The 13,730-nt window shown below is 39.5% G+C and overlaps 1 protein-coding gene across 1 annotated transcript in view; it reads right to left on the reverse strand.

The window, feature by feature from the left end:
* Positions 1-13,730, reverse strand: part of plpp6 (phospholipid phosphatase 6) — a 37,739-nt gene that overhangs the window by 4,806 nt on the left and 19,203 nt on the right. The window lies entirely within an intron of this gene.

Raw genomic sequence — 13,730 nt, forward strand, 5'->3', positions numbered from 1 at the left:
AGAAGTCCTAAAACTAAATAAAGAGAATCCAATTAAATAAATAACACAAAAAACATTATACTTGTTAGTTATTGAGAAAAATAATCCAATATTACATGTATTTACCATATAACCATATAACAATTACAGCATGGAAACAGGCTATCTCAGCCCTTCTAGTCCATGCCGAACTCTTACTCTCACCTAGTCCCACCGACCTACACTTAGCCCATAACCCTTCATTCCTTTCCTGTCCATATAGCTGTCCAATTTAACTTTAAACGACAACATCAAACCTGCCTCAACCACTTCTGCTGGAAGCTCGTTCCACACAGCTACCACTCTCTGAGTAACACACATCAAAGTTGCTGGTGAATGCAGCAGGCCAGGCAGCATCTGTAGGAAGAGGTGCAGTCGACGTTTCAGGCCGAGACCCTTCGTCAGGACTAACTGACTTCTCTCTGAGTAAAGAAGTTCCCCCTCATGTTACCTCTAAACTTTTGCCCTTTAACTCTCAACTCATGTCCTCTTGTTTGAATCTCCCCCACTCTCAATGGAAAAAGCCTATCCATGTCAACTCTATATACCCCCTAATTTTAAATACCTCTACCAAGTCCCCCCTCAACCTTCTACGTTCCAAAGAATAAAGGCCCAACTTGTTCAACCTTTCTCTGTAACTTAGGTGATGAAACCCAGGTAACATTCTAGTAAATCTTCTCTGTACTCTCTCTATTTTGTTGACATCTTTCCTATAATTCGGTGACCAAACTATACACAGTAATGTGAACCTTCTACAAAAGCTATTTGCAGTCAGGTGTTCCAATCAACGAGATGAGATCTGAGGTGTGGGTTGTAGAGGTGCCCTGTCCTATAGAAAAAAAGACTCCAAGTCAGGTTACTGACAGAGGCTGTTCTTCTCAAGAAAAATCTGTTTATGTGCCTCAAACAAAAAAACTTTCAGAAGACCTTAGAAGAAGAATTGTAGAGATGCATGAAGCTGGAAAAGGCTACAAAAGCATTTCTAAAGACCTGAGTGTTCATCAATCCACAGCAAAAGAAATTGTCTACAAATGGAGGAAGCTCAGTACTGTTGCTACTCTCCCTATGAGTGGGCATCCTGGAAAGGTCACACCAAGAGCACAACGTGCAATGCTGAAGGAGGTGAAAAAGAACCCAAGGGTAACAGCAAAAGACCTGGCAGAAATCTCTAGAACTTGCTAAAGTCTCTGTTTTTTGTGTGCTCACTATATATAAAAAAACACCAAACAAGAATGGTGTTCATGAAAGGACATCACGGAGGAAACCACTGCTCTCCAAAAATAAAACATGGCTGCGTGTCTCGAGTTTGCAAAAGACCACCTGGATATTGTACAACGCTTCTGGGACAATGTTCTGTGAACAGATGAGACACAAGGTGAACTTTTTGGCAGAAATGCACATTGCTTTGTTTGGAGGAAAAAGGGCACTGCACACCAACACCTCATCCCAACTGTGAAGCACGGTGAAAGGAGCATCATGGTTTGGAGCCGCTTATGCTGCTTCAGGGCCTGGGCAGCTTGCAATCGCTGAGGGAACAATGAATTCAAAATTGTATTAGGACATTTTACAGGAGAATGTCAGGGTAGCAGTCCGTCACCTGAAGCTTAATAGATGTTGGATAATGCAACAAGTCAATGATCATCAGAAAGACAAGAGTAAATTAACAACAGAATGGCTTAAAAAGAAGAAAATTTGTGTTTTGAAATGGCCGAGTCAAAGTGCTGATGTTAATCCTGTAAAAATGTTGTGGAAGGACCTGAAGCAAGCAGTTCATGCAAGGAAGCCCAGCAATATCCCAGAGTTGAAGCAGTTTTCTAAGGAGGAATGGCTTAAAATTCCTCCAAGCTGATTTACAGGACCGATCAACAGTTATACATGTATCACTGGATCATTTTTCTCAATAAATAAATGAACAAGTATTATGTTTTTGTGTTATTTATTTAACTGGGTTCTCTATCTAATTTTAGGACTCGTGAAGATCTGATCACATTTTAGGTCCCATTTATGCAGAAAATTCTACAGGGTTGATAAACTTTCTAGCACCATTGTAGCTGAAGATAAGTGTTGACATGGTCAGTAGGAAAGCTATGAAGAATCTTGCAAATGAAGAATGAGCATTGTAACATTGAAAATTGCAGGAGTAGAAACCACTGAAGACCAGTAACCACAGGCATTGCCGGCAGAAACTTGGACAAGCATAATTATATGGGGAAAAGAAATGAGATGCCAAAAGTTGATTGGAACACCTAAGCCTGGAGGCAAAATAGGGATGCAGGTTTCAGCAGACGATAAACTGAGGAAGGGTGACGGTAAGGAAGTGTGATATGAGGCCCTGGAATGGTCCACAGGAGTGCTGATGAGCCAGAATTGGAAGTACCAGCATGAATGATGTTTTGTCTTCTAATGATTTTTCTGAAGAGCAGCATCTACTATATAAATTATAAATATGAAGGGAACAAAAGAAAGATCTTTAGTGGACTGAAAAGGGAAAAAAAAACACAGGAAGCTAAACAATAAGTATGCCCGTCTACACTATAATACAAGAATTGCACCAAGCAAAAGGAAGTGTATAACAAAAGAGGAAAGTTGAACAAGGATGAAATGGTTAAATATATCACAGTTCCTCAGGATGGACTGATTACCATAGCCAAAGTTGCAAACAGCAACTTTTGTGATTTTAAAGAGGTGGTTTTTGGATAGGCTCAGTAATATGACTGGAAGGATTTAGGAAGCAACATCCTTATTCAGGTAATTTTCATTGAAAGAGAAGGGGACTATGAGAGAGGCAATAACTTACAAGGGCAGTGAAGACTGCATACTTTTATTGTGAAAGGAGAATTAATTGTAGAAAATTTGAAATCTGATTGGTGGGTATGGGGAGGGCATACAGAATGGAAGGCAGTATCTAAGAAAGCATACCATTTAACAATATCAGTAATGTTAGACACAAGAGGAGAAGTTGGGGTCAACTGTGCATCAGAATAGAATTAAGTAGAAAAGAAAGGGAACGATTTGAGTTTGGGGAGAATGTGCTTGGCAGGGTAGGTAAATGCAAGAGCGATAAATGCAATCTTAGTTCTAGGGCAGCAGAGAAAATTTGGAGAGGTTTGAGCCATTAGGTAAAGCGAAAGGAGGGAAATAGCAACTGGCATCTCAACAGAGTAACCCAATGAAAAACTACTGCCTCTTTATATCTATTGGAGAATGGAGAGGATAGTTTGCTAGTATGTGACAGAAAAAATTGTGTTTTATCATTGCATTTCCAGTAATTCTGATTAATTATCAATAATTGAAATAATAATCCTTAATGCATTGCAGTCAAATTTGCTAATGTTTGATGAGACTAACATTCTGCCAATGATGTACAAGCCCACTTGAACTCTTAAGAGCTGATAAGAGTCTAATACAGAGGATGATGAAGATGAACATCATTCAGATGGCATCAAAAGTATTAGAGGGGCAATGATTCAGCAAATCAATGTCTGCATGATGGATAATGGGCTAGACATAGAAATAGTCAGGAACTCAATAAAATCAGTGGTGAGATAATCAAAATAATCGAGATTTTCCAGAGTGAATATGTGGTATTTGGAGGATTAAGGGATGTGAGGAAGAAGGACAAGAAACCATTTCCCTTTTTGGTATCAGATACATTAAGAGGAAAATGAGAAATAGAAGTACAAATCTCAAGTCTTGAGCAGCAGCTAAAATACAGGGAAGGCTAAATTATACAGCTGTGCTTAGATGCTAGCTATAATTAAACCACATCTTTAGGTACTTAGGAAAGGAAAAATAGATTTAAAAATCATAACTCTATAGGTGGATGTAGACTGTTGATTCCAACAAATTAAGGTCAAGGTGCTGAGATAATTGAAAGCTGCTAATCAAAAGGTTACAATAATAAAACCAAGCTGGTGCAACTTAAAAAGTCAAGTTGTTCAAGTAGTACAAATGTGATAGTTTCCTATTGATTTATAATCATTTAATATTCATGAATCCAGATTAGATCACACAAATTATTGATAGAAATTTCCCAATAAATCAAATGTTACTAGTGCAATGATGGTAAATTACATCAGCTAGAGTGGTAAGTTAGCGAGTCACACTCCCATTGTGAAACAAGGCATTCAAAAGCAGAGCTGGCCAGAGTAAGACACAAGAAATAGGAGCAGGAGTCGGCTATCTCTCCCATCGAGCCTGCTCTGCCATTCAATAGATCATGGCTGATCTGGCCATGGACTTATCTCCACCTACCTGCCTTTTCTCCATAACCCTTAATTCCCCTACTATGCAAAACTCTATCCAACCTAGTCTTAAATATATTTACTGAGGTAACCTCCACTGGTTCATTGGGCAGAGAATTCCACAGATTCACCACTCTCTGGGCAAAGTAGTTCCTCCTCATCTCCGTTCTAAATCTACTCCCCTGAATCATGAGGCTATGTCCCTAGTTCTAGTCTCACCTACTAGTGGAAACAACTTTTCTATCTTATCTATCCCTTTCATAATGTTATGTTTCTGTAAGACCTCTTCTCATTCTTCTGAATTCCAGCTAGTACAGTCCCAGTTGACTCAATCTCTCCTCATAGTATAACCCCGTCAACTCCGAATCAACCTAGTGAACCTGCTCTGCACTGCCTCCAAAGCCAGTATATTCTTCCTCAAGTAAGGAAACTAGAACTGCACGCAGTACTCAAGGTGCGGCTACAGTTGCAGCATAACCTCCCTGCTCTTAAGTTCAATCCCTCTAGCAACAACGGCCGACATTCCATTTGCCTTGACAGCCTGCTGCACCTGCAAACCAACTTTTGTGATTTGTGCACGAGCACTCCCAAGTCCCTCTGCACAGCAGCATGCTGCAATTTTTTTTTACCATTTAAGTAATAATCTGCTCTTTTATTTTTCCTTCCAAGTGGATGACCTCACATTTGCCAACATTGTACTCCATCCGCCAGACCCTTGCCCACTCACTTAACCATCTATATCTCTCTGCAGACTCTCCGTATCTTCTGCACAATTTGCTTTTCCACTCAATTTAGTACCATCAGCAAACTTAGATACACTACGCTTAGTCCCCTGTTCCAGATCATTAATGGATATTGTAAACAGTTGCGGGCCCAGCACTGACCCCTGTGGCACACTGCTCACCACTGAGTGCCAACCAGAGTAACACCCATGTATCCCAACTCTCTGCTTTCTATTAGTTAACCAATCCTCTATCCATGCCATTACATCACCCTCAAATCTATGCATCCTTATCTTGTGATAAGTCTTTTATGTGGCACCTTATCGAATGCCTTCTGGAAATCCAAGAAAATAATGTCCATCTATTGAGGTCCTCACCTTCCATCGCACTATAACATCTCTCTTTAGCATGTTAGATGTGTCCTCCACCATGAAGACTAACACAAAATAGTCATTCAAAGCCTTGGCCATTTCCTTATTACCCAATATCAATTCCCCCCTCTCGTCCCCCAAGGGACCTACATTCACTTTAGCCACTTTTTTCTGCATTATATAATAAAAACTTTTACTGTCCATTTTATATTTTGTGCTAATTTATTTTCATAATCTAGCTTCCCTTTCTTTATTGCTTGCTTAGTGGTACTTAGTTGCTTTTTAAAGTTTACCCAATCTTCCAGTATCCCACTACTCTTGATGACTTTGTACTCACGAGCTTTTAGTTTGAATTCTTTTATTTCCTTAGTTATCCGAGGCTGACACTCCCCTCCCTTACTGTCCTTGCTTTTAACTGGAATATACTTTTGTTGAGCACAGTGAAAAATTCCTTTGCAAGTCTTCTACTGTTCCTCAACCGTCCCACCCTATAGCCTGTGTTTCCAGTCTATGCTGGCCAAATCCTCCCTTATCCCATTGTAGTCTCCATTGTTTAGGCATAATACACTGGTTTCAGATTGAACTATTGCACCCTCTATTTGTCTGAATGGATCTGCAATTTAAGAGGGTAACCACTGTAACAAAAGAAGCTCACATTAGCAGATGACAATATTGATAACGAATAAAGCAAATGCAATTGATCAAGTAGCCAGATCTTCACTGCAAGACCATCCAACACAACCCCGTGTTACTGTGAAATCCAATGGAGAGATATCACAACATGACATGGATCAGTATTAATATCATTTAACCGCCATTATTTCTTTACTAACTGCTCAGTGAATTCCTAACCTCGAAATATAGTAAGAAAACTTGAATCATTTTACAAGCAATTTTGATTAGGATTTGATTCCATTTGTGAGAAAGGCCATTAGTAATTCAGTCACCACTTCACTTCCCTCTATAGATGGAGCTAGTCTCCTGCACTTTCTTAAGGAGATGCACGTGTGAAATTATTCCTCAAGCACAGACAACACCCTCCCCCCAACCCATTCTATGAATGTGCAGAACCAGAATTCTCAATCCCCATTCATTTTAAGTAAAACTATTTATTTTGGAACCCATTCATAGCAGGAATGTCTTCTGCAAAGGCATGAAGGCTTAGTATATGGATAGGCAAGGAACTCTGGGAATCTATCAATATGAAGTCTTCACTCAGAGTGGTAAAGCCATAATTATTAGTACAAGCTGTACACAAAATTTGCTTTTAATAAATTTTTAAAATCATGTTTGGGATGAGTCTGTACCAACAAAAGCATTCTGAAAACATGAAAGTATAGACCAAATCATTTATGAAGTGTTGGTACAGTTGTAATATATTAAACTCATTTCATGCGTTAGGGTTACAAGCATGTAACTTCACTTAGTTGGAGAGCTGCTCAAACCTACATCTCTCTTGTAAGACTGAAAAGGAATGTACGTCATATTTTACATACATACCAGCTGATTAGCTGCTGCAATGCCCATCTTAAACTGGAGAAAACTATATGGAGCACAGAGTTAGTGTTAAATTAACATGATTATCATTTCTTATTCTTGCTTATTTTAATATGTAACTGCATAGCAATGTTCTGTGATTAAAGAATCAGAACAATGAAGTAGCTGCTGGAGGTGATACAATTGACAAATTGGTTTATTATTAACATATGCACTGAAATACAGAGGAAATATTTGTCTTTTGCGTACCATCCATACAGATCAATTCATTACAATGGCACATTGAGGTATTACAAGGTAAAACAATAGCAGAACACAGAATTAAGTATTACAGTACAGAGAAAGTGCAACGCAGATAGACATTCAGGTGCAAGGTTACAATGAGGTGGATAAGGTCAAGAGTCAAACTTATTGTACTAAGGAACCACTCAATAGTCTTATAACAGTGAGACAGAAGCTGTCCTTGAGCTCTATCTTCTGCCTGATGGGAAAAGGAAAAGAGAAAATGTCTGGGACAGTGTGAAGCAACTGTGCTTCTCCTAAATACATAATATTCAAGAATTCTGTCTTAGAATCTTATCAGGAAATGTAAAATAATGTACTTAATTTGATATTAGAAAACTTCCACAAAAAAGAAACAAAGCTGGGATGAGGAGAGAGAGACAGACCATCAGACAGAGGAAAATGACACAGAAAAATACTTACAGTCTCCATCAAAGTTAAACATTTTAAGTCCAATATATTAATTGCTTGAATTCATTTCAGGAAAAAAAGTGTTCAGAAAAGCAGTCAATTCACGTTACCTTCTTCCAAACTAGAACCAGAAATCTACAAGGATTTGTCAATATGCCAACTTCTCTCATAATTAACATTCAAACGATCTGATCACATCGAGGTTTTGGAACCTGCATTCACTTTCTGTTAATGAATGATGAAGCAACACACAAGTAATGAATTTGTGTCTATCTAATGAAGGGAAGCCAAATGCAAAATTATTTCATCTTGGGTCAGAACATCCACAGAAATTCTGTTTACCACAAACTGGCCAAAGGTAGAGTATGAAGAGTCTGAATACCTGAAACTTGTCATTAAAGTACTGCTGACTTATTTTACTGGCATTCTTTCACTTCCCATCTGCCACAAGCAAAACAAACCTGTTTCTCTTCACTCAGCCTTTTTCGGGCGGTTAGTCAGGAAGAAACTCATTTTTATGGAAGGAAGATGCAAGAACAGGAACTGTCTTTGGGTAGGGAAAATCAGACTACAGAAATCAAACTAAAAGTGACTGTCCTGCATTTGTTTGGCCAAGAATGAATAAATATCAGCCTAGCCAACTTGCAAATTTTAAACACAAAATGCCTTGGGAACATGGATTCGAAACTGCCACATGGCTAATTTGTCTTTCCAATTAATACCACATTTATTTTAATGCATAATAATTTTATAGGTAAAAACTAATTGAGAATAAAATGCTAGGAACAGCAAAGTATTTGTCACTTGTTTGAAATACTCATTGATCGGCATTAGAATGAAATGCATGGTTATACTAACAATTTGGAGCTGAACTGCTGAGTCAATTACTTGTCTCAAAATGTATAGAAAAAATGTAACCGAAAGAAAAATCACTGCAATGTGAGAAAAATATTGGTCTTGCACGTTCAAATGCTTTTAAGTACAACAGTGCTTGGTAAGTCTTACGAGCTAGTAAAGTATTCTACGTACATTTTAGCATGCCTTTACTAACCAAGTTCCAATTTGTAACCTTCTAATCCTAGGATTTAATAGAAGGTATTGCTGTAACCTGAACTGATCCTTTAGGCAAAACGGCTAGATAAAGTGGGTAGTAACTTATTCATGTAGCCAAATGACAACAATTTCCCAAAGCAGAATCTTGCTTCTCTCCTTGAAAACATATCTACTAAGTGGATGATACGAAGATAGGTAGAGGGTTAGGTAGTGCTGAGGAAGCAATGCAATTGCACGGAATACAGTGTTGGGAAATGTATGAAAATGTATTTTGGTAAAAGGAACAATAGTGTGGACTATTATCTAAACAGGGAGAAAATTCAAACAGCAGAGGTGCAAGGGAACTTAGGAGCCCTCGTGCAAAACTCCCAAAAAAGTTAATTCACAGGTAGTAAAGAAGGCAAATGCGATGTTGGCATTTATTTCAAGGGGAAGAGAATATAAAAGCAGGGAGATAATGCTGAGGCTTTATAAGACACTAGTCAGGCTGCAATTGGAGTTTTGTCAACAGTTAAGGGCTCCTTATCTCAGAAAGGATGTATTGTCATTGGAGAGAGTCCGGAGGAGGTTCATGATGATAATTCCAGGAATGAAAGGGTTAACATATGAAGACGTTTGGCAACCTTGGGCCTGTGCTCACTGGAATTTAGAAGAATGCGTGGGGATCTCAGTGAAACCTACCGAATGTTGAAGGACTAGATAGGGTGGATGTGGAGAGGATGTTTCCTTTGGTGGGGGTATCCAGAACTAGAGTGTACAGCCTCAAAATTGAGGGGTGACCTTTTAGAACAGAAGGAAAGAGGAAGTTTTTAGCTGAAGTGTGGTGAATCTGTGGAATGCTCTGCCAGGGACTGCGGTGGAGGCCAAGTCCATGGGTATATTTAAAGCAGAAGTTGATAGATTCCTGATTGGTCACGGCATCAAGGGATATGGTGAGGGGGTAGGTGTATGAGATTGAGTGGGATCCGGGATCAGCCATGATGAAATTGTGGAATGGACTCGGGGGCTGAATGGCCTAATTCTGCTCCTGAATCTTATGGTCTAAAATGTGAACAATAAACTAACATTCTCTTCTCCTTTCATAGGATATTAATAAACATTTTACTTTAATTTCAGACTAATAATAACTCAAAAAATTTAAAAATATCCAGATTCTGAAAGTCTGACTTTAAAGAAAAACTGGGAATGCTCGGCAGGTCTGGCAGCATCTGTGGAAAAAGAAACTGAATTAATGCTTCAGATCAAACATTTTTCATCAGAACTCTTTCACAGTTTTAAAAACTAGAAAAAAAAAGTCTTCAATCTATAATTTGGTGGTTCCCATTATAAAAAAGTATTCTTTTATTGTTTCTTTTCATGCACCCCACCCAAGGACTATGATGCTAATTTCTGCTCTGTTAGAGAGTATCAACTTTTCCCAAGTGAGATAAACGTATAACATCTGTTCTCAGAATTAATGGGGATCACGTTCTGGCCTCTAGAGGTGCAGTTCATTTTGTACAAACATCACTTTCTATAAGTAAGCTGCTTTTGTATTATTTCTTGCGTAGGTTAGACTTTATTCTATTTGAAGCACAAGGTGGAAGACACATCTCCACCTACTCTTTATCTCCTTTGAAACTGCAGTATCTGTGAGTCTTAGCTATTTGTTACTATTTATAAACACTTAGTAGATATATTTTGAAAAAAGTATGTTTATCGTTGTGCCATGAGTTTACTCTTGTTCACACTGCATAGTTATGGAGTGTTGTGTATGTGTATTATCTTCGTTAACACTGGATGTGAGAATATTCAACAGTATTAGAATATTCAGGCACTTGATGGTTCTGTATTGAATTTAATACATATTTTACTTAACTTTGCAGTTTCACAGAAAAGAGATCTCATTAAAAACACTAAGGAAAGCTTCCACCTCAGGCGATTTTTGAAAAGTTGCTTAGCTCACTGTGTACATATGCACAGTGAAAGCAAGAGAGTGAAAAGAAAGCTCATCTTCAAAAGCATCGTCCATAGACTGGAGAAGTGTCTAAAAGCTGTAGATGATAATTTCAGCTTCCAACCCGAGCAACATCAATTGGTCCATAACCCTCCATTCCCTTCCTGTCCATATATCTATCCAATTTAACTTTAAACAACATCGAACCAGTCTCAATCACTTCTGCTGGAAGCTCGTTCCACACAGCCACCACTCTCTGAGTAAAAAAGTTCCCTCTCACGTTACCCCTAAACTTTTGCCCTTTAACTCTCAACTTGTTTGAACCTCCCCCACTCTCAATGGAAACTCTATCAATCCCCCTCATAATTTTAAACACCTCTATCAAGTCCCCTCTCAACCTTCTACGCTCCAAAGAATAAAGACCTAACTTGTTCAACCTTATGCTCAGCGTGAAGTTGAGATGCAAATAGAGAAGGTACGTATAGATATGGAGAAGGCACATATAGACATGGAGAGAGCATTAAGTGTGCTCAAGGAAGACCATGAAGCCAAGGCTTCCTCAGCAGAGGCAAAAATGAGTGAAGCAGCAACTGACTTAGATAATTGTGAATCTATAACTGAAACTACTCATATTGCCATCACAAAAGCCAATGCATCTTACTAAAGAATGTGTCCAACTAGAAAAAAAGTGCTCCAGCTCTACAAGAAGCAGCTGTCCTCACCACTCAACCAGCCTGTCTTTCACTGTCCAAGTACTGACAGTCAAGGTCTACAGCAGCAAAGATCCACAACACCCCCTTCCTTCGTTCAACCACAGCAAACACCTTTGTCAAAAAGTTGCTACTGATGCCAAACTCATCTGCACGGACATGGGCAGACTAAACTCCCACCTATTCCAGGAAACACATTTTGTGCACCAGTCTCCACAATGTTCTCATTCAGGAGCTGCAGGTGCATTAGATTTGGCTTGGTATCTGGCTGGTCGAGACCTAGTCACAGCTGTACTGAAAGTGTTCAACATCCAGTCTGCCAGTTACCTGTAGTGAAAATCAAGATATTGCAATGCCATGGAAGGACTAGGTCTCAAACCTAGTGAAGAGTTAGGCCAATGGTTCCCAAAGTAGCAATATTGAACACCCCTCCCTCCCCCCCCCCTCCCGGGATTAGTGGGGCTTTCTAAAGGAGTGATAAAGGAGACAGTCAGGGGCACTCAGTAGTAAGGGAGAGCAGCTGAGGGAGAGGGATTATAATTTAAGAAATGAATTATTTATTATACACATTTGATCCTCAGTGCCTCATAATTGATTACAATGATCACGTAACCACCTCATCTCTTGCTAACTCATTGTTCTCTTAGAGCAATACTTGGGCATGCACTGTGATCCCAGAAGCAATTTCTGTCTGCACACTGAGAAATGACCCGGGACCTTTGCAGGCTGGAAAAGAAAAGAGAGCACTCTAGTTGTTGCTGCTGTCCTCGGGCTGGCAAGGAATTAAAGGACATCCTCTTGGTTCAGCGCTACTTTAAAGTGCATTAAGTTCTTTAAGCATTTAATTAGGTTGCCCCTTTAAAGCTTTTGCTTTAAATCCGATAATGAATCTGTTGCCAATAGTGTTTTGCGACAAACGTGGTGAGAACTCCAGTGTTAAATGGAGAAGCAATTGTTATTGCAAGGAATATGTAATGCTGTAGAATAACCTAAGGCTGTGGAAGCTCCTTTACAAATTCAAATCTGTCCTCTTACAATGCCTGACAGCTAAGACTTAAGACTTTGCTCGAAGCACTTAATAATTGTTGAAAAGCTATATGACACTTCTGTACTTAGCATATCATGAGAAATCTGGATTGAAAAAAATCATGTTATTTCTGGGCCTGTCCTGCACATTATTGTCATTCACTACTGTAGTACAGTGTTAGAAACATTCTGAAACTGAAAACAAGTTTGCCAACACTTCACAATAAAACATGCGTGTTTCATACAACATTTCATTGCTCATTGCTAAAACTGGAAAGCCCCATATAATTTGGAGGAAAACTGATTCTAACAGCAGAAATGGAGGTTCTGAGTGCAGTTTTGCACATCACCAGACCAAATACTTAAAACGATTCCGCTCAGTGACAACTCTATTCAAAGATGAATACATGAAATGTCTGAGAATGTGGAAGACACATTGTGCGACATATTTAGGACACAAGAATTTGCTCTGCAGTTGGATGAGTCAGCAGTGCCAGGCAACAAACCTTTGCTTCTTGGTTATGGCCCCTTCCATAAAAGAAAGAAGCATGGTTCAAGAGTTGTTGTAAGGGGACCAAAAGCATATTATGAAGGGGGGAGTCAATATTTCGGGTTGTGGAGCAATATTTCAAAGGCAAGGACATTCAGGTCACCAGCATTCTTGCTTGTGCAACAGCTGGGGCACCATCAATGACAGGACGTCACAGTGGGGTTATTAATTTCTTGAAAAGAACAACTGTACCTAACATACATAACCCTTCGTCTCGGCCTGAAACGTCGACTGCGCCTCTTCCTATAGATGCTGCTTGGCCTGCTGCGTTCACCAGCAACTTTGATGTGTGTTGTTTAATGAAACAATCTTCAATTGCGAGATTATATGAATCTTATGAAGATCTAATCAGTTGCCTCTACATATCTGTCCAAGGCGGGTGGAGAGAGAGCAGCGCACCGTGTGTGCGCGCAGCCCTCTGGTGAAAAATGATATCGTATCCATTAAATAGGGGCCGTGGACAATTCTGATTTGATGGAGAATGGTCGTGAAAGCACAGAGGAACATCTGGAGAAATTTCTGAAACGCTCATTCGCTGCTGTCTTTACTGCGTGGTCAGGGATCTTTCGGAGGGTAGGCCTCAAAATCCCCGGCTTTGCCTGCTGTTGGCGACCGAGGTTGAGGTCGAATCGTTCGGACAGAGATGGCGCTCAGTACTTGGTGTCGGAGAGTTGATCAGAGCTCAAAGTTTTCGGATGACTCAGAGTCGGACTGTGGTCGGCATGGCAGGGACAGTTCTTCCTTCTCCCGTCTGCGTGAGATGTGGGACATTTGAGACTTTGAACTTTTACTGTGCTCATGGACTTCATTAAGTTATGGTATTGTTGCACTGTTGTAACTATATGTTATAATTATGTGGTTTTGTCATTTTTTTCAGTCTTGGTCTGTCCTGTGTTTTGTGATATCACAC

The sequence above is a fragment of the Mobula hypostoma genome, chromosome 12, assembly GCF_963921235.1.
Source record: "Mobula hypostoma chromosome 12, sMobHyp1.1, whole genome shotgun sequence".
Classification (NCBI taxonomy): domain Eukaryota; kingdom Metazoa; phylum Chordata; class Chondrichthyes; order Myliobatiformes; family Myliobatidae; genus Mobula; species Mobula hypostoma.